Below are 22,877 nucleotides of genomic sequence, written 5' to 3'. Positions count from 1 at the left end.
GTTTGAATCCCCACTTTGGCCAGCTGCTTCCCCGCCAAAAAAAATCACACACACACACATACATATATACATATGTATGTATATAAAATACACCCTGATATCTGCTGTAGTAAATTCTCCTAACTTTTTTCTTCAAGGCTCTCAGAACCTCCCTGCAGCCACATTTGGACCTTGCTGCTTCAGCCTCTGGGCATGTTCCATCCTTTCAACCTGTGACCAGCAGAGAAAAAAGAAATTACATGTTTCCTTGCTCCATACATACCTCGAGGTGAGCAAAAATATTAAAATAAATTTTAACCATGAAGGAAATCATGAGTATCCAGGCAGGCCAGTGTGGCAAGCAGATCAGTGCCAAGTTGTAGGAGGTAATCAGTGATGAACATGACATCAACCCCACCAGTACCTATCACAGGGACAGCAACCTGCAGCTGGACCTCATCTCCGTGTAGTACAGTGAGGCCCACAAGTGGCAAATACATTCCTCCTACTGTCTTGGTGGATCTAGAGCCTGGGGCCATGGACTGTGTTCGCTCAGGTCCTTTTGGCCAGATCTTCAGAACAGACAACTTTGTTTTTGGTCAGTCTAGGGCAGGCAACAACTGGGCCAAGGACCACTATACAGTGGGGGCCAAGCTGGTTGACTTGGTCCTGAAAGTGGTGTGGAAGGAGGCCGAGAGCTGTGACTGCCTGCAGGGCTTCCAGCTGACCTATGCATGGGGGGCGGCGGGGGGGGGGGCGGGAAGGCTCTGGACACGCTACACATCAGCAAGATCCACAAAGAATATCTTGACTGCATCATGAATACCTTCAGTGTGATGCCCTCACCCAAAGTGAGTGACACTGTGGTTGAGCCCTAAAATGCCACACTCTCTGTCCATCATTTGGTAGAGAACTCTGATGAAATCTACTGCACTGACAATGAGGCCCTTCATGATATCTGGCTCTGTACCCTCAAGCTGATCATGCCAATCTACAAAGACCTGAACCACCTCATTTCAGCCACCATGAGTAGTGTCACCACCTGCCTTTGCTTCTCTGGCCAGCTCAGTGCTGACCTCCACAAGCTGGCAGTCAACATGGTGCCCGCCCTTCCTACATCTCCGCTTCTTCATGCCTGGCTTTGCCCCTCTCACCAGCTGTGGAAGCAAGCAGTATCAGGTCCTCACTGTGCCTGGACTCACCCAGCAGGTCTTTGATGCCAAGAATATGATAGCTGCCTGCAACCCCCGCCACGGTCACTACCTTGCCACGGCTGCTGGCTTCCATGGATGGATGTCCATGAAGGAGGTAGGTGAGCAGATTCTCAACGTGCACAACAAGAATATCAGCTGGTTTGTGGAATGGGTCCCCAACAACGTAAAGGCCATGTGTGACATCCTTCCTCATGGCCTCAAGATGGTGGCCACCTTCACTGGCAAAAGCATGGTCATCCAGGAGCTCTTCAAGTGCATCTGAGAGCAGTTCGTGCCACGTTCCATTGGAAGGCCTTCCTCCACCAGTACACAGGTGAGGGCATGGACAAGATGAGGTGTGCCAAGGCTGAGAGCAACGTGAGCAGCCTCACCTCTGAGTATCAGCAGTACCAGGCTGTCAGTGCAGCAGACAAGGAGGATTTTGGTGAGGAAGCCGAAGGCAGAGCCTCCATCACCTCAACTTCTCAGTCCCCTCAGCCTTCTTCCTCAACTGCCCCCTTCCTCTCCCTTAGAACTTTGTTTGCTGCCTCTATCTTGTTTTTCTCTTTTAGGGGAGGGGTCTAGAGCAGTGCCTGGCACATAGTAGGCACTCAATAAATATTTGTTTATTGAATGTCTCCTCTCTCCACTCTAGGAAACCTAGATTTCTGCCATTCTAGGTAATCTTGTATTTCCTTTTGGTGCCCACTCTTGCCATCTGTCCAGTTAATATTTCCTTCTTTTTTTAGAATCATTCTCCAGGAAGCTGGGTCTCATCCAGATTCCATTTAGAACCAACCAAATGCCAGAAACCCAGATAATAGCCACTACCCTAAGCCCAAATAGTATGCAGGGGAAAATAGGTAGAAGATGGCAGCTAGGCGTCACGGCAAAGAAGGAGATGGGATTTCCCATTCTAGAGTTTTGGAGAGGGGAATCTGGGCTAGTAAGTCATAATTTCTAGGTATTTCCATGCTCCGTGTCTCAGCTTCAGGGGAGGTGCTAACAGTATTATCTCCATTTCAGACTCCCTCCAAGCTCTGTCCTGAGATCTGTTTCCTTCGGAGGCGTCTGCTCCGCTCTGCTGAGTGAGATCCTCCCGTCTCCAACTTTACTTCCCTCACTTTGAATTTCCTCCTTTCCCCCAGTCAGAGAAGGGGATCAAGAGGGGAAAGAGAGACCATCTTAGGTACCTATGCCTCCAGAAATGCCCTCCTCGTCCCTGCCTTTTCTCATCTCCAAAGAAGAAAGAACATCCCTGACAGATGTGGAAAGGTGCACACTGCCACCCGAGAGTTTGAGTCATTCCCCAGAGGAAACAGGACAGGACACCCTCCATCTTTTTTGCAGCATTTCATCTCTTCCTTTTGCTCTTGTCTTTTCCCCCCGTATCCTTGGTTTTGTCCTACCCTACACCTCAGATTTCTGTCTTGTGTTTAACTTGCTTCTTTTTTTTTTTTTCACATTGAAAAGATGACATTGCCCCAAGAGCCAAAAATAAATGGGAACTGAAAAAAAATTTCATTGGCTACTCTTGGTTGTTTGGATTTTTATGTAAATCTTAGAATCACTTTGACATATTTTATGAGGAAGGAAAGAGGAAAGGAAGGAAGGAAGGAAGGAAGGAAGGAAGGAAGGAAGGAAGGAAGGAAGGAAGGAAGGAAGGAAGGAAGGAAGGAAGGAAGGAAGGGTGGGTGAAGGAAGGGAAGGGAAAAGAAGAGAAGAGAAGAGAATTTCCTGCAATTTAATTGAGATTTCATGGATTTTATAAATCTGGGAGAACTGACATCATTGCAATACTGAGCAAACATGAACATGGATTGTACCTATTTCAGAGATGAGAACATTGAATTTGGGGTCTATAATGGAGAAGTGTGACCCAGTCATCTCTGAAAAAGGATGATCACAATCACCTGATAGGACACACTATCAGGATAACTCCTCAGAGATTGCTAGAGGGGCTGAGAGCTTGGCAAGTGTAGACCTGCACTCGATCAGTTTGGGAAGAGAAACAGCCTTGGCCAGAGGAAAGACCACTGAGGACAGAGGTAGACAGACTTAACATGGTCCTATCCATCTACAGAGCAGGACTGCCTTGGGCTCATCACTTGTCCTCTCTGAATCTCGGTTCCCTAGCTCTATGGAGGTAATGAACCTGGTATAACCTTATGACATTAGTTTGAGGTTCAAGTGAGGTCATGGGGGTGTTCATTGGTTCATTCATCTACTCACGCAACAAAAACACGCACTTATTGTTTTCCAGGGAGACCAGAGGAATTGTATAAAGTATCTGCTCACATTCTGAAGAGGGAAAAGAGACACAATAAGGAGGTGGCAAATAAATAATCACAGCAATGACCAAGGATCATAACTGCATTGTGGCAGATGGGGCAGCTTCTCTAGAAAAAGATTCGAGAATGCTTTGTAAACTAAAAGAGCTGCACACGCTTGAGAGTCATTTTGATTTTGCTTCTTTTTTCCCTCCTTTTTCTTCTCTAATAAGTGAAGGTTGATATAGGACAAACTGTAGTTGATTTATTCCCCTACCCCCTGAGCCTTATTAAAAAATTAAAAAATAATAACAGCCAATGTTTAATGAGCTTACCCTGTGTCTGGCAGTGTTCTAAAACTTGTTTTAATTAAGATATAATTCATGTACCATAAAATTCACCATTTTAAAAGTGTTCAATTCAGTGATTTGTGCAACAATTGCCACTATCTAATTCCAGAATATTTTTATCACCCCCCCCCCAAAAAAAACCACCTAATGTAAACTATGGCCTTTCGGTGATAATGATGGGTCAATGTAGGTTCATTGATTGCAACAAATGCACCACTCTGGTGTGAGATTTTGATAGTGGGGGAAATCATGCATATGTTGGGGCAGGGCATATATGGGAAATCTCTGTATCTTACATTCAATTTTGCTATGAACCTAAAATTGCTCTTTTAAAAAGTCTATTTAAAAAAGGAAAAAAGGAGGAAACCTTGTACCCATTAGCAGTCTATCCATTCTCCCTTCCCCCAACACCACACAGCCACTAATCTACTTTCTTTTTCTAATGATTTGCCTATTCTGGACATTTTGCTTAGATAGAATCATATAATATGCGGCTTTTCCAATCTGGCTTTTTTCACTTAACATGTTTTCAAGGTTCATCCCTGTTTAGCATGTATCAGTATTTCATTATTTTCTGATGGCTAAAGAATTATCCATTGAATGGCTATACGTAACACGTTTTGTTTCTCCATTTATCAGTTGGTGGGAAACGGGGTTGTTTCCACTTTTTGGTTATTATGAGTAATGCTGCTATCGACATTCATGTACAAGTTTTTGTGTGAGTATATGTTTTTAGTTCTCTTGAGTGTATATGTAGGATCGGAATTCACAGGTTACATGGTAACTCTGTTTAACTTTTTGAGGAACTGCCAAATTATTTTCCAAAGGGCCTGAATCATTTTTCACTTCTACCAGCAGCATATGAGGGCTCCAGTTTCTCCACATTCTCTTCACATTGTTTCTCATTGTGATTAGTGGTATCTCATTGTGATTCTGATTTGCATTTCTCTAAAAATCCATGGTGTTGAGTATCTTTTCATGTGCGTATTGGCCCTTTGTATATCTCCCTTGGAAAAATGTCTATTCAAATCCTTTGCCCAATTTTAAATTGGGTTATTTATTTATTTTTATTGTTGAGTTGTAAGAGCTCTGTATATATCCTGGACACTAGACCCTTATCAGATACATGATTTGAAAATATTTTCTCCCATTCTGTGGGTTGTCTTTTCATTTTCTTGATAGTTTCCTTTGAATTACAAAAGTTCTAATTTTTTTCCTTGCTTGTTTGAGCTTTAGGTGTCATATCTAAGAAACTATTGCCTAATCCAAGTTAATAAGCTAAATTTTATTTTAAGAGTTTTATAGTGTTAGCTCTTAGATTTAAGACGTTGTATCATTTTTAGTTAATTTGTATATATGAATTGACACAGGGGTCCACCTTCAGTCTTTTGCATCCAGTTGTCCCAGTACCATTTGCTGAAAAGAATATTCTTTCCCCCATTAAATTACATTGGTACCTTTGTCAAAAATCAATTGCCCATAAATGTATGAATTTATTTCTGGACTCTCAGTTCTATTTCAGTGATCTATATGTCTATCTTTATGCCTGTACCACACAGTCTTTATTGTTATAGCTTTGTAGTAGATTTTGAAATAAGGAAGTATGAGTCTTCAAATGTTGTTATTTTTAAGAATATTTTTACTATTCTGGATCTCTTGCATTTCTATATGAATTTTAAGATCAGCTTATCAATATCTACAAAATTGTCAGCTGGGATTTTGATAAGGATTGCATTGAATTTGCAGATAAATTTAGGATATGTTGCCAATGTTATGTCTTCTGTTCCATGAACACAGATGTCTTCCAATTTATTTAAATATTCTTTAATTTCTTTCAATGATGTCTTGTAGTTGTAGTGTATAATCTTGAACTTCTTTTGTTAAATTCATTCCTAGGCATTTTATTCTTTTTCATGCCATTATAAATAAAATTATCTTTATTTCATTTTTGGATTGTTAATTGCTGATTTATACAAATATAATTGATTTTTTCATATTAATCTTGTATCCTGCAAGCTTGCTAAACTCCTTTATTAGTTCTAATAGCTTTTATATGGAATCCTTAAGATTCTCTACAAGATCATGATCATGTCATCTGCAAATAGAAATACTTTTTCTTTTTCCTTTCCAATATGGATGGCTTTTATTTATTTTGTGTTTTTACTGTCATTCAAATTATATCTGTATATATTGTACGGGCATCGACACAGATTTATAATTATTTCTTTACACAGTCATCTAGGTCAGATAAGATAAAAAGATTTACAAACAAAAATGTATTTCCACTGTACACTTTTATTGTGTTCTTTACTTCTTCATGTGGATTCGAGTTACTGTCTAGTGTCCTCCCACTTCAGCCTGAAGAATTTTCCACTATTTCTTTTTTTAATAGTCTATATATTACTTTATTAATAAGACATCACATTATTAACTCAGAATCACTGTATTACCCTGGAAAACTATCAAATATCATTCATTTAACCTAGTTTTTTTTAAAAAAAAAAACAAACAAAATATAGCCACTATTATCGTTGTTCAAAATTAACAGTCTTTTTTCTTCCTTCCTTCTTTCTCTCTTTTCACCAAAAGAGAAATAAATTATAAATATGAAAAGGGCAAGCATAGATGAGACTTATATATAAATAGTAGATATAGGTATAGAGCCACTAGCTCTATATACTGAGATGGTCTGGTAACAGTGATATTCAAACAGCAACGAGCTTACACATCACTAAGGCCTGCCAGGACTCCTTGGTTTAAATAGCTAATTTTGAGACTAGAGCAAGAAAATTACAAAATAAGCTGGAATGTGTTATGCCAGAAATTAAGGAAGAACACAAAGAATGATGGGACTGTATTAGACAGATACAGAAGCCAGCTTGAAGGGAGTTCCTACTGGCCAAATCTGGGACAGTTAAGTATCAAAATACTTTTTTTTTTTTTTTTTTGTCATTTTTGTGACCGGCCGCACCGCGCTCAGTCAGTGAGCGCACCGGCCATCCTTATACAGGATCCGAACCTGCAGCAGGAGCACTGCTGCGCTCCCAGCGCCGCACTCTCCCGAGTGCGCCACGGGGTCGGCCCAGGTATCAAAATATTTAATGATAGTAACAAATTATGTCCTACTGAATAAAATAGGAATCCATAAGTCTACACTGATAAAAGAAAGAAAGAAAGAAAGAAAAAGAAAGAAAGAAAGAAAGAAAGAAAGAAAGAAAGAAAGAAAGAAAGAAAGAAAGAAAGAAAGAAAGAAAGAAAGAAAGAAAGAAAGACTGAAAGAAAAAGGTTTTCCATATAGTAAATGACAACTAATAAATGTAAAAGAAATGTTGGAATTTGGAAATTACCATTTGTCAACCATAATCATGTTAATTCATTCAGGCAAGAAATATCAACAAAATTAGTGGGTGAGAGTTGAAAGAAGATATATAGTGCCAAAGTATCTTCCCACAAAATACATGCTAATTATGAAAGAAAAGAACATCTTTACAGTGGAGAAACCTGGAGGACATCACCTTACTCAAGTGGCCAAAGTTAACATTACAAGTGATAAAACGAAACAACCTCATGTGCTACCTGATGGAAGGCAGTGAAAAGGGCTCAGAATTACTACGATGGAATATTACTTGGCCATAAAAAAGAGTGAAATTCTGCCATTTGCAGCAACATGGATGAGTCTGGAGAAAATTATGTTAGCTGAAATAAGCCAGAGCAGGAAAGAGAAATACTGCATGTTCTCACTTATAGCTGGGTGCTAAGAAGGAAGAAAGGAAGGAAGGAAGGAGAGAGAGAGAGAGAGAGAAAGAGAGAGAGAGAGAGAGAGAGAGAACCACAACAATTCATTGCACTCTCAGAAGGAGAGAATAAACCTAAGGTTACTAGAGATGGGGGGAAGGAGGGAGGGGGGTTTGGGGAGGGATAGGTTGGGTAAAGGGTATAAAGAAAAAAATCATTATTTATAATAATGAATACACTAATAATAAAAATAATGAAAGAAAGAATAATACATAAATTTTTACAACATAAAAAAAAAAAAGAATCACTACAATGACATTCATAACCTGAATCTAATTAAAGGGAACACCAGACAGTCCCAAATTCCAGAAAATAATTGGCCTGTAATCTTCAAATATCTTAAGGTCATGAAGTTCAAGGAAGGACTGAGGAACAGTTCTAGACAGAAGGGAACTGAAGAGACATGACAATTTACATGCAATGTGTGATCCTGGATTGGACCCTTCTGCTGTAAAAATACATCATCGTAATTGTTGGTGAAGCTGTTTTATAAACAAACATTTTATGAGAGCTTTCTGTACTGTTCTTACAACATTTCTGTAAGTGTGAAATTATTTCAAAGTAAAGATTCTACTTCAAAACATTTTATGTGTGAGGAAGCAAAGGCAAAACGTCTGCCAATGTCAAAAGCGAATCGGCATCTGAGTGGGCACTGTGATTTCAAGTTACCATTCGAGAATTCTTTCCCCAATAGTCTCCATCCTTGGGTAGAAAGGAATATCACCGATGCTGTGTACACTGCTGGGTCCAAGTGCCTACGATTGTGGCAGGCTCATATATGATACTCAGAAATACTCTGGCATACCGTATTTTTATTTTGAGTACTACATTTAAGTTATGTTTTTTAATGCTTTCAATATCCATTTCCAAATTGATTATTTCTAATCACAGAAGAACAGTAAGGAAAAACGCTCTGTGTTGTTCTCAGTCTATGCAACCTCTGAGAACTAAAGAGTACAAAAGGAATTTTCCAGTGTTTTTTCAGGAAGCAGAGGTAAACCATGTAAATAGTAATATGGCTTACTGAGTTTTTTTCCTCTCGTCACTCACACCTATAACCAATGTGCCAATCCATTTGTGCACTCATAGTAAATGCTACCCTTTGCCCTTTACAATCTGCAATGGCCTTCAAAAGTGAGTCTAGCTAGACAAGTTAGTTTCTCATTTCTTCAAGGAGAACAATATTTAACAACCATAGCTACCTGTAAATGCTTTATGGTAACTTTGTATAACTGTAAAACCAAAACAAACATATATTAAATATGGAAAAGATCACACAACCATCAAAATTTAGTTGATAACTTCATTTAATGTCATAGATCGTGTCATATTCCCAATATTACATCATTAATTTTTAATTTTAAAGTAGAAATGTATATTTATGAGTTCAATTGATTGTCTGTCACCTTGATTGTTTAATTTTGAGTAAGAGAGACCATCTATTCAAAATAAAAATGTTATATAGTGAAAATTTTCTGATGAGTAATTACAGCTGACATACTGAGAATTTACTGCTTCATTTACTTACGTAAATATTAATTGTCAGTCAGTGTTTCAGGTTATGAAACTATTATTTAAAAAAGTACATACAGAAAAGGAATGTTATAACACATCTGCTAAAAGAATTCTCTAGTATTTCTTTTGTTTGTTCGTTTTTGTGACTGGCTGGTTCGGGGATCCGAACCCTTTGACCTTGGTGTTATATACCATGCTCTAACCAACCGAGCCAACCAGCCAGCCCTTGAATTCTCTAGTATTTCTTGAAGGTCATATTTGCTAACAACAAATTCTATCCATTTTTTGTTTATCTGGGAATGTCTTAATTTCACTTTCATTTTTTAATGATAGCTTTGCTGGATAAATAATTCTTGATTGACATTCTTTTTTTTTCAGCATTTGAGCATGTCCTCCCACTGCCTTCTGGCCTCCGTGGTTTCTAATGAAAGATCAGATGTTAATCTTTTTGAGGATCCCTTGTAACTGATGAATCGTTTCTCTTTTGTTGCTTTCGAGATTCTCTCCTTGTCTTTGGCTTTCAACAGTTTGATTATAATGTGTCTAGGTGTGGATCTCAGAATTTATCCTACTTATAGTTTGTTGAGCTGCTTGGATGTGTAGATTAATGTTTTTCATCAAATTATTTCTTTAAATATTCTGATTCTTTCTCTTTCTCCTTTCTTTAGGGAACTCCCATTATGCATATGATGTTATACTTGATGGTGTCCCACAGGTCTTTGAGGCTCTGTTCATTTTTCTGTATTCTTTTTTCTTTCTATTCTTCAGACTGGATCATCTCAATTGACCTAACTTCAAGTTTGCTGATTCTTTTCTGCCTGCTCCAATTTGCTGTTGTGCCTCTCGAGTAAAATTTTTATATTAGTTATTGTACTTTTCAACTGCAAAATTTCCACTTGGTTCATATGTATGTATGTATCCCATATATACATATATATACATATGAACCAAGTGTAAATATATATAGATAGAGAGATATAGATATATAGATATATAACTTGCAACCCCTCGTTGTTATTCTCTATTTGTTGAGACATCATTCTATTTTCTTTTAGTTCCTTAAACATGACTTCCTTTAGTTCTTAACTGTATTTGAAATAGATCCTGCTTTTTCTTCAGGATTGTACTGGTAAGCCACGTTTCATCTCTTGTTATAATTCTTCAAAAAAATGCTTCAAGATCTTGATCCCACTTGTTTAAAATTTCGATTGAAAGCTCTGCTCTTGTCTGTAGCTGATCTGGGCACAACAGCTTTGGCCCTCACTGAGTGGAAAGTTTTTCAACTTTAATTTTTCAGTCGGAATTGTGCAAGCTGACCCAATGGAGATGTCTATGGTGTTAGCTACTGTTTCTGGTGTTAATCATCAGTGTTCTACAATTAGGGCACGAACTATATTAACTTTTTCCTTGCAAATTGATGTCACTGCAGGCTTCATTTTCAACATCGTTTTGTCCCTTCTTAAAATGAATTATCCTTTTGTCAACTGGTGATTTCTTTGAGGCATTGTCCCATAAACTTTTTGTAAAGCATCAGTGATTTCACCATTCTTCCACCCAAACTTCACCATAAATTTGATGTTTATTCTTGCTTCAGTTTTAGCAGAATGCTGCTCTGATAGGAGCTCTTTTCAAATTGATGCTTATATTTTTTAGTGCCTCAAACTAGATCCTGTTAAGACACGTTATAACAAATTAGTGTGAGTTTATTTTGGTGCAAGAAAATTTAGAAATCCATGCATAGTTTCTTCATAATATCCATTTTTTCATAAACTTTTTGAAGACCTCTTGAATTTGGCTTCCCAGTTACCTCTCCGACCGTATCTCCCATCTCTTGTCTTCCTCTCTGAGCTCTGGACACACATGCCAGGCATACTCCCACCTCAGGTCCTTTGCACTTGCTGTTCCATCTGCCTGGGACATTACCTGGCTCACTCCCTCACCTCCTTCAGATTTTTGCTTAAATGTCCCTTGTGAGTGAAGCCTTCTCTGGCTTCCCTAATTAAAATTTGCCTGTCTCAGTCTTAATCCCCCTTTCCCCTCTCCACTTTACTTTTTTCCTTGGGACAATTTTGTTACATAAGCCAGTAAATTGTGATTTTTTGCCCAGACCAGTTTGAGTTTTTCTTTCTTTGCAAACTAAGCATTCCTAAGCATTACAGCCCTTGCTGAAGATCTGACAGTTGAACCTTCAGAAGATAAAGATTCTTCTTTTTACCCCACCAAAAGGTTTGGCATAGAGCTGGGTGCATAGGAGGCACTGACCCAAAGCAGAACAACTTGCCTTGCTTCTGGAATTGACACAGGGATGCTCTAAGATGACAGCTGGGCCACAGAGAGGGCAGGGGAAAACACTGATTCATAAGGAGCTGGCCTCTGCCTCATTCTTCCCATTCTCGCCAACTTGGGGTTTGACCCAGGGATTGGGAAACATCTTTTCTTTTTCTCTTGTTAAAATCTAGCTGGAAGGGCTGACCCGTGGCTCACTCAGGAGGATGCGGTGCTGATAACACCAAGGCCACGGGTTCGGATCCCTATATAGGGATGGCTGGTTCGCTCACTGGCTGAGCGTGGTGCTGACAACACCAAGTCAAGGGTTCAGGTACCCTTACCAGTCATCTTTTTTTAAAAAAAAACCTAGCTGGGGCTAGCCCTTCCCACCAGGCCATGTGAGCAAAGTGGAAACTATGGCAGTTCTGGAGGACTGAGGTTTGCATGCTGGAGGGTGGACTTCATCCCTGCCATGTCCCAGGAAGCCAGTCACCTTGATCTGCCACACCCATGTCACCTGTCCAGCATGCCATTCCCAGAGCTGCTCTGGCCTGGCCAACTTTACAGCTGTGAAGTCCTCCACAGAGTGGAGGGAATGGAAGAAGATGTCAGTTAGGAGGTCAGCCGATCCAGTCCTCCTGGAGAGAGGGAGATAAGCAGAGCGAGGCCCAGTCAGGGGAAGAGACCTGCCAAGGTCACTCAGGTGTTCAGCAAAATCACATGGCTTGTGAGACCAGACAGACCTGGGTCTTAACCCAGTTTGTGCTTACTTTCAGAGTGCCTTTGGTCAAGTGCCACCACCTTTGTGAGCCTTGGTTCCCTAATCAAAGGTTATGACAGTCTGTCTTATGCTGGGGTGTGAGGAGGATGAAATCAGGCAGCACACACACAATGAGGTGTCTGATCCATGCTGCTATTCAGTACGTGGTGGATCCTAGTGAGAATAATTCTAGAGCCCTAAAAAGAGAGGCAATAGCTTGCTATGTGTGAGCCACATTCTAAGCACTCTACCCTACTAGCTCATTTCATGTTCACAACAACCCTGCAAGGTAATATAATTAGTAGCCCCATTTTACAGATGAGGAAACTGAAACCCAGAAAAGTTAAGTGCTGAACTTCTCCAGGATGAGAAGCCTAGAATCTCTGGGCCAAAATGGGCTATGGAAAAAACTATAGCACATCCTTTGTATTAGTCAGTTTTCTGTTGCTTATAACAGAATACCTGAAACTGGGCCATTTATAAGAAAACAAAATTCATTTCTTACAGTTTTTGAGGCTGCAAAGGCCAAGGTCCAGGGAGGACATTTGGCGAGGGTTTCTTCTTGGTGGGAACTCTTAGCAGAGTCCCAAGGCAGCATGGAGAATCATATAGGGAGGGTGGCTGAGCAGGAACACAACGTGCTCCATTGCTCTTCCGTAAAGCAGCAGTCTACTCCCTGATTACCCATTAAACCATTAATCCATGAATTGATTAATTCATTCATGAGGACAGATTCCTCATGATCCAATTACGTCCCAAAGACCCAACCTTTCAAATACCATAGTTGGGTTTCCCACCCTCTCAACACTGTTGTAATGGGGATCAACCTTCAGTGAGTTTTGGGGGAACATTCAAACCATGGCATCCTTCTGGCTTTCTGATTCTAGCCCTGGTCCTTGTCTTTGAGCCGTTTTTCACCTCTTTGTAAGTTGCAGGTGACTGACAGATATGCAAACTCTGTCTTGTCTGGTAGAATTGACTGTCCTACCCTTTGTGGGAAAACTAGCTCTGCTTCCATTTATAATTCGATTCCTTCACTCCATATAAATTTATGGGTTTTTGACTTTTCCTTTGAACCAGTTATATTAACTGTCTGGTTCCCTCATTGTTTAATAAACACATTAAAATCTTTAATGTGTTCATTTTCATAGTGTGTGAGAGTCATGATTTTTACCCTTTTTTTGAAAATTATATTTTAGCAAGGCCTTAGAAATCAATGCATGATTCTTATTGTAATCATACTGGAAACCAACCCTCCCATTCCTTCTTGCTCACCCTCAGTGCTCGGGATTCAGTCTTTCCGTGTGCATTTTCTAGATCACCCTTGCACAGGGTGCTGTCACCCTATCAGCTTACAAATGAGCAAATTAAGGCTCAAAGAGGCAAAGCAACATGTGCAAGTTTACACAGCTAAAGCTAACATTTTTCAGTTCTTTCCTGAGCTGTGTGTGCGTGCATGTGCGTGCGTGTGCGTGCGCGTGCGTGTGCGTGTGCGTGTGTGTGTGTGTGTGTGTGTGTGTGTGTGTCTTGCCTCCTTGACTAGATTGTGAATACAGCTCCAGGCAGAGTACAAAAAATACATTTGGAACAGTTTGGTGCTTGGTGGAAGGCCAGGTGAAAAAAGAGCAGGTTCCCAGAGGCCTTGACTGGTCACTCAATCTCTAAAGAGTGAGAGGGCAACAGTACAGTTGGTGGTGTCTTTGACCCTCTAGATCCTAAAGAACAGTCCAGGCCTAGGTGGTGGCTCACTTCTGTCCCTTCCTAGATCTCCCCCTGAGAAATTTGCCCAGGGTCATACTGCTTGTAAGTTATGGAGCCACAGTTGAACCGACGAAGTCTGACTTGAACCTTTGTGTGCCACAGGCTTCAGGACCTGGACTTAAACCCAAGTTTGTTCTTCTCAGCTGTGTGACCCTGGGAAAGTTACTTAATTTTTCTGAGCTACTTAATCTCTAATGAAAGTTATTAAGAAAATTGAATTAGATAATGTGAGTCAAGTGCCAGACACATGGTAAACCTCAGCAAATAGGAGCTGCTTTCCAAGGCCTCATTATCCCAAATAATGAGCCACCATTTAAGAACCCCTGCCATATGCCAAGCACTATGGGAGGCACTTTGTTACATCATCTCCAAGAATCCTCCCAACTACCCTTGGGGAGATGCCATTATAATCCCTATCTGACAATTTGATAAGTTGTTTGTCCAAAGTGGCACAGTGAGTAAGCAATGTGTCTAAGATCTAGACACTTTGTCACACTAGACATTTGTTAATTTACTCATTCAACAAATGTTTATTGAGCACCTACTATGTATGCCAGGCACTGTTCTAGGTACTGGAGGTACAGCAGTGAACCAAGCAGATGCAAACCCTTGTGCTCATGGAGCTGATGTTCTAGTTCGGGGAGCATCAGGCAAAGCTCTGGCCTTTCAAGGAGAGGCTGGCCTCCCATCCCAACTGCCTGACCAATGTGGGGCAATTGCCTGATGGGACTTTGGGGCTGGAGCTGTACATGGGTGAGGCGGCAGGCAGGGGAAAGGGTCAGGACCAAGTCTGTAAAAGGATGGAGACAAAAATGTCTGTAGAGGGAAGTGGAGAATGTGGGGAGTAAAGTGGCCTCAGAAACAGACCCTCTGTGTCCCCGGGGACTCAGGTTCTCTGAGGACTGGCTCTCCCTGAGGTCAATGATGTCCAGGGCTAAAAGCAGGAATTTCTAGGTGTGAAGGCTGACTGTACCATGGACAGAACCTGCTGAGGGCTGCAGTCCAGGGCTCTCCTGAACCTCCTGGTGGAATGAGTCAGGGTGAAGAAGACGTGCATCTCACCCTGGCGGCTGCCCTCTGTGGACATTTGAGTGGGTTCAGACGCCCTCTTGTGGCTTCCCTCATATCTGCATGGGGAAGCTTCCCATGCCCAGACCATTTCTCTGTCCCCAGCAGGGACCCTTTTCCCTGTTTCCAGCGTTTCCTGCCCCCAGCTGAGGCCTGAGAAAGGTCCTCAATCATGACTCTCACCTTTTCCCGCATAGACCTCGGAACTCAGAGCTTGGGCTCCTGCAAGCCCTTAGTGATGCTGCCGGAGGCACAGCCCTGTGGTGATGAGGCATGTAGGCATGCCACTTGGTTCAAATTCTGACTCTGGCACTTGGGAACAATTGCACAACTTCTCTCAGACTTGGTTTTCTCATTTTAAAAATGAGGGTCATAATAGTTTCTACCTTAAAGAGTTGTTGTGAGAATTGAATAAGATTATATACATTGGACAAGTTGTCCATTGAAGCCTCAGTACCACCCCTGCCTCCCCTCCCACCTTCTCTTCCCCTCCCATGTATTTTAGGGACATCAGGCCTGACAGCTGTATTTTGCATAATGACTTTCAGCCAGCAGGGTTCCGAGTTAAATTCAGCTAATGGGAGGCAGAAGCAGAGGCATGTTATTGCTTCTCCAACAGCAGGGGCAGAATCTGTAGTTTCAGGATTCAGTTACACAGCAGTCTCTGCAGATTTTCCTGCATACTGCCCCAGGACAGGAGGCAGCTGTGATCATTGGTGGTGGTTTCCTGTAGTTCCTGCAACTTCCAGACTCTCTGAAAGCAGGTGGTAACTTTCCCTGATCTTTATATTCCAATCCACTCAATGGTTTTGTAAACACCACATTTTTCATATTAAATCCCTTCCTGCTGGATGTGTAGCAACTAGGGCTATCCTGCATTGTAAGTGGGAATGTAAAATGGTACAACCACTTTGGAAATTCATTTGGCAGTTTTCTATAAACACATACTACTACCACATGATCCAGCAATTCCACTCCTAGGAAATTATTCATGACTTATAATGTATATTGACACCAAGACCTGTACATGACTGTTTATAGCAGCATAATTATTCATAATCACCCAAAACTGGAAACAACCCAAATGTCCATCAATAAGAGAATGGATAAACTGTGGTACACCCATGCAATAGAATATTGTTCAGAAATTAAAAGAAAGGGACTGATACACACAGTATCAGTGAATCTTAGACATGATGATGAGTGAAAAAAGCCAGGTGTGAGGAGTACCTATTTTATATTAGCCATGGTGGGCTGCTGCTGGTTCATGAAAGAAATTACCAAGCAGCTGTGAGGAGTACAGTTGGCTATCAGCTTCCAGCTGTAGCACTAATGGGATAATGCTAATGCCATACTTTCCTGGGCAGCCCACTGAGCATGCACAAAGTACCAAGGTCTGGCCATTTCTGCCAAACATGGGACTCTATGGGTAATCTTGGCACTGGAGTTCCGTGTTGGGCTGGCTGAGACTTACTCAGAACTCACTGAAGCCTGAGGCTTTTCCTGTACAATCCTTGTTCCTTCGCCTCTCTTCTTTCATAGGTGCCAGACCTGCATAAAATCTGAAGGTTCTCCTCACATACTCCTGTTCCCACTCCCCTTTTTCTTTCATGAGCTTTATCCCCAATAAATCTCTAACACTGCTAACTCCATCTTGACATCTGATTCCTGGGGACTCAACCAACATATACATTCATTTTTATAAAATTTTAAGAGAGACAAAATTTATCTATAGTGATAAAAAGCAGATTAGTGGTTGACTGGGCCAGAGGTTGGAGAGATTTAGTACAAAGGGGCATGGAGAGATATTTTGGAGTGATTTAAACGATCTGTATCTTGATAGTCATGGTAGTTATACAGGTATATACATTTGTCAAAACTCATTGAAGTGTACAATTAAAATGGACAATTTTATTGTATGTAAATTATACTTCAATGAAGATGATTTTTTTTTTCCGTCTTTTTCGTGACCGGCACTCAGCCAGTGAGCGCACTGGCCATTCCTATATAGGATCCGAACCCGCGGCGGGAGCGTTGCTGCGCTCCCAGCGCCGCACTCTCCCAAGTGCGCCACAGGCTCGGCCCAATGAAGATGATTTTTTAAAAATCTCTCCCTTCTGGAAATACCTAGAAGGCATGGTGGTTATAGGACTGTGTGCATTTGTCTAAACTCACAGAATTGTACTCTAAGAGGAGGGAGTTGTCCCTTTAAAATATACCTTCATGAGAAAAGAATGAATCATGAAAATAATAACTTTTGCTGATTATCATGTGATTATTACTGAAGATAATTTTTTTATATAGATGATGAGGGGGGTGTTAAAAAGTCATCTGCTACGTTGGAGGACTCATACTTCCCAATTTCAAAACTTACTCTACAAAGCTACAGTAAACAAAACAGTATGGTACTTACATAAAAACAGACATAAAGACCAACAGAACAGAATAAAAAGCCCAGAAATAAAATGAATTTCCATAAGGATTCCAATACCATTCTACGGAGAAAGGACAGTCTTTTTAACTGCCAGGAAAACTAGACATCTACATGCAAAAGAATAAAGTTGAAACTCTACCTCATACCATGCATAAAAATTAAATGAAAATGAATCAAAGACCTATATGTAAGGCCTAAAACTATAAAACTCTTAGAAGAGAACATAGGGCAAACGCTTCACAACATTGGATTTGGCAGTGGTTTCTTGGATATGACATCAAAGGCACAAGCAACAAAAGAAATAGTCAAATTAGACTTTATAAAAATTAAAAGGTTTTGTGCATCAAAATACACTCTCCACGGAGTAAAGAGGCAACTCACAAAAAGGGAGAAAATATTTTCAGATCATATATCAGATAAGGGAATAGTATCCAGAATACACAGAGAACTCCTAAAACTCAACAACAACAAAAACAATTTTTAAATGGGCCAAGGAATAGACACTTCTCCAAAGAAGATAGACAAATGGCTAATAAGCCCATGAAAAGATGCTCAACATCACTAATCATTAGTGAGATGCAAATCAAAACCACAATGAAATATCACCTCATACTCATTATGATAGCTACTATTAAAAAAAAAAAACAGAAAATGACAACTGTCGGTCAGATGTGGTGAAATTGGACCCCTTGTGCATTGCTAATGGAAATGTAAAATGGTAAGGCTCTGTGGAAAACAGTAGGGTGGTTCCTCAAAAATTAAAAATAGAATTACTGCGTGATTCAACAATTCCACTCCTAGGTGTATACCCCCAAAGAACTAAAAACGGTGTCTTAAAGAGATATTTGTACACTCATGTTCATAGCAGCATTATACACAATAGCCAAAAGATGGAAGCAACCTAAGTGTCCATTCATAGATAAACAGATAAACAAAGTGTGGTGTATATATACACAATGGAACACTATTCAGCCTTTAAAAGGAGGGGAATTTTGACACATGCTACAACATGGATGAACCTTGAGGGCATTATGCTAAATGAAATAAGTCAGTCATAAAAAGACAAACACTATGATTTCACTTGTCTTGAGGTACCTAGAGTTAAAATCAGAGAGACAGAGAGGTAGGATGGTGGTTGCCAAGGGCTTGGGAAATGGGACAATGGGAAGTTACTGCTTAATGGGTCGAGTTCTGGTCTGCAAGATGAGAAGAGTTCTGGAGACAGATGGTGGTGATGGCTGCGTGACAATATGAATGTATTTAACACCACTGAACTGTACAGGTAAAAATGGTTAAGGTGATAAATTTTATGTTGTTTATTTTGCTACATTAAAATGTTTTTTAAAAAACGGAGTTACATTAAAATTATATAGTACCAAAAAAATTTGTCTGCGCCAGGTATCAAGTATGCTGTGCACCCCACTGACAAGGGGAGTGGGAAGTCTTGGGTACCAGTCAGCCACTTGGTGGAAACAAAGTACAATCTTAATCATTGAGGGCTTCCTGGAGGAGGTGAGGTGGTTGGGCTGATGCTAAGCCAAAGGAGGAGAAGAATTCCAGTGGTGAATGATTTCATCTCAGTGCTCATCTTTGCCCTGCCCCTCAGTTCACTTCTTCATGGTTTCCAGGGAGACAGGGAGCTTGGAATACCCACATTGCTGTCACTTGGCAACCAGGAAGTGGAGGCTGCAGCTATTTGCCAAGTTCTTTCCATCATCCTGGGCCTTCATCTCTGGCATGGGCTCTCATCTGCCCAGATAGTGGGGACCCACTAGGGGAGGCACCTGCCACCTGCTCCCCTTGTCAGCCACCTGCAGACCTCACAGGGTGGACTGGGACTCTTGCCAATGTAGGTAAGTCCACAGAAAGTGTTGGATGGACTTACACAGACTACTTCCAGCCTTAGAGGATCCTCCCATTTGTTACTATGGAGCACCCTGGGGCCCAAGGCAGACAGAATAAACTTCTGGCCTTCAAGGGACTCACACCCCAGAGAAGGAAACAGAGCTCACCTCTTTCTTTCAATACACAAATGCTACGGGGCTGGCCCATGGCTCACTCGGGAGAGTGCAGTGCTGATAACACCAAGGCCATGGGTTCAGATCCTATATAGGGATGGCCGGGTGGCTCACTGGTTGAGCGTGGTGCTGACAACACCAAGCCAAGGGTTGAGATCCCCTTACCGATCATCTTCTAAAAAAAAAATACACAAATGCTAATGCCTATTCCATCCTGGCTGCTGGGTCACAGGCTTACCAAGGCATGCCTCACCCTTATTTGGGGGTAGGGGTGAGCGTGGAAGACATAGTAGCCACTTAACATCCTACTCAGCCCTCAGCAGTCACCTCTAAGCATCAACAGATGCTTTCTCTAAATTTTGCAGTTCTCTGCGTAAGGACTTTTCATGACCCCAGAACAGTTCTCAACCTGTGGCACATGGGGTGTGGGTGGAAAAACACCCCAGTTCCCATATCCCTAATTGTAACAACTCTGAGACACGTCCTATGCTACCTACCAGAGTTCCCCAGCAGGGGTAAGATCCAGTTTCCCACAGAGGTAACTGGCTTGATCATGCACCTTCCTTCCCTTCTTGTCTTATTTCCCCTTGCCCCTCTGCTAATTCCTGAAATCAGTTCTCAAATAAACCACTCAAATGCATGTCTCAGCACTGGCTTCTGAGGGACCCTATGCTAAGAGAGGGATGATGGTGTTCAACAGAGATCCAAAATTTTGTGAGATGCAAGCTACAACCAATTGTATGTAAAACAGTGTTAAACCAAGGAGTGGGAGTGGGGGATCTGTCTGCCCAGGTGTAAGCAACAAGGCGGTGTGTTTGTAAAAACCGTAAAAGCAGTAATAAAACTCACCAGAAGCTGATCTGCTTTTTATTATCACCATGAACCAGCAATTCTAATCAACTTCAATGATAAAATTGTCCTCCCTACTGACAGGGCTGATAGCTCTCACTGTCAGATGCCCGCCCCTTGGTAGTCCACTGATGCCAAGTGCACTGAGGAGATAGGGATGAGGGAAGGCTTCACTCAGGAGGCAGCATTGATCCTCTAATCACATAGAATCAGCTGCATTTCACACCTCCATGCCTTTGAACATACTCTTCTTTTACTGGAACAGTTTTTGTTCCTGAATCCACTCCCAATCATCCATTAAGGTACTGTACAGTCTGCCATCTCTTCCTCCAAGAAACCTTCCCTGATCCCCAGCCTAAGTTACATGGTTCCTCTGGGCTTGCACAGACCTCTGAGTGCTCCTTTATCATGACAGTTTTCACGTTTGCTTGTAATGTTTTTCTTCACTAGACAGTGTGCTCCATAGAGACAGGAAATTGTTCGTCTGGGCCTGGCTAAAAGTAGGAGAACTTAGAAATGGGGCTGCTACTGGGAAATCACCTTTGTGCAGTGCACAGCCTGCACTGCTATCCATGGCAGCCCAGCTTAATGAAGGTTTATTGAAGGAATGAACGAATGTGGAAATTTTCCAGAATTGGGTAAGGATGTTACAAGCAGAAGAGACAGAGCAAGGAAAAGCAAGGAAGCCTGAAAGTGCAGGGCTTCTTGGTAGAAAAAGCAAATAGCTTTATGCCACAGGCAGTATGTCTCAGAGAGGAGTTCCATGGTCACCGGCTTTAGCATCACCCAGAGTATGTCAATGTATATCTACGCTTCATTTCAGACCTGGAAACCCTAGGGACACAAAATTTGGAGAGGCACAGGGCCAGCTGACAAAGTGAGTGGTAGACTGTAAAGAGGTGAGACTGGCCAGATTGGGTTGGGCCGAGGCCGAGAATTCATTCATTCAGTATTCATTCTTTCTTTCTTTCAATAAATATTTATTGAACCAAGAAGGCACTCAGATACAGCTGTACACAGATAGACATGGTCCTTGCTCCTTTGTCAAAATCTAGTGGGAAGACAGTCATTAAATAAACAAGTAAACAAATACCTAATATAGTGTCAGATTATGATTAATGCTTTGTAGAAAAGAAAGCAGAGTAATGACGTTAAAGTGTAGAGAAGGCTATTTTAGATAGAGTGGTCGGGAAAGCCCTCTGTTGAGGCGGAGAGGAGTCACTTGAAATGAAGAAGCAAACCATGCAGATATTTGGGAAAAGAGCATTCCAGAAAGAGGAATACAAAGGCGTGGAGAACAGAGCGTGTGAAGAGGGAGACTGATTACAAAGCTACTTTAACATCCAAGTATGAGATGCTGGAGGATCAGACCTGGGTGGAGGCAGTGATGGTGGTGGAAGGTGGTGAGATTCAGAATATATTTTGAGGGCAGAAATGACTAGCTTTGCTGTTGGATCAGATGTGGGTGTGAGACAGGAGGAGAGCCAAGGTTACTGCGGCCATGAGAACAGGGGATGAAATGACATTTGGAGGAAATGACATCAGAGAGGTACAGGGCTGGTGGGGTGGGGTGGCTTGGGGGGCATAACATATGCAGGTTCCTGCAGACCATGGGGAAGACTTTACTTTTCCTTTGAGTACCTTTGAGAACCCTGCGAGGTTTTGAGCAGAGGGATATGATCTGACCTGTGTTCTAACAGAATCTCTCTGGGTGTAGAGTGCAGAATAGACTGTAGGGAGACAGGGATGGAGTTGAGCAGTTCAGAGCTGATGCTGGACATCCAAGTGAGAGATGACGGTGGCTTCCCCAGGGTGCTGACTAGGGTGAGGAAACTAAATTTATCTGAATAAAAACAATAAGTTGGCTTCAATAAGCCTGTTGAAGAAATAATAGGTGGTGAAAATCCTGAAGGTGATTTGATAGTGGGTCAGGAGCTCCAGCTATGTGGTCAGCAGCTATATCTTCTTGGGGAAGTGGCTTCAACTCTGAGCCATTTTGTCATCTGCAAAATGGGGTTGATACCAGAACATACCTCACAGAGTTGTTGTGAGGTTGATGTAAAGATTTTGGCAAAGGAAGTGGCACACAATAACAATAAATGTTATCCTAGGAGACAGACTGCTAGGTTCCATTACCACTTCTGTCATTCACGGGCTGGCTGTGTCATCTTGGCCAAATAATCCCTCCGTGTCTCAGTTTCCTCATCTGTAAAATGGTACTACCATTATTACCAACTTCATAAGGTTGAGTCGTGAGGATTAAATAAATGAATACAAGCATTCAGTATAATGTGGCACGTAGCAAGCACTGTATAGTGGTAACAATTATTATGAATTTATTTTAGCCATATTCCCTAACCTCTTCCGCAGCCTGGCACAACCCATTTTGCGGATGGGAAGCCTGTGGCTCAAGGTGGCCTCTCCTCGAGCACGCAACGCCCTGCGTGTAGCGGTCACGCTCGCTGCGGGGTAGGCAGCGGTTCCAGCTTTGTAGGGCCGCGCTCTGCACCCGCACTCCCAGGCGGAACATTTAAGTATCGCGCTAGCGTTTCCAGCCCGACGCGCCTCTCACAGATGCACCGGCATCCGGAACTACTTCCGGCGGCCGTGCCCCACC

General features: G+C 41.7%; 1 pseudogene; it reads left to right on the top strand.

Moving 5' to 3' along the window:
• Positions 1-299: 299 nt before the first annotated feature.
• On the top strand, positions 300-11,353 carry LOC134371157 (tubulin beta chain-like; annotated as a pseudogene).
• Positions 11,354-22,877: the final 11,524 nt, after the last annotated feature.

This window comes from Cynocephalus volans, chromosome 1 (assembly GCF_027409185.1).
Source record: "Cynocephalus volans isolate mCynVol1 chromosome 1, mCynVol1.pri, whole genome shotgun sequence".
NCBI classification, from domain to species: domain Eukaryota; kingdom Metazoa; phylum Chordata; class Mammalia; order Dermoptera; family Cynocephalidae; genus Cynocephalus; species Cynocephalus volans.
This window is presented reverse-complemented; position numbering and strand designations above follow the sequence as displayed.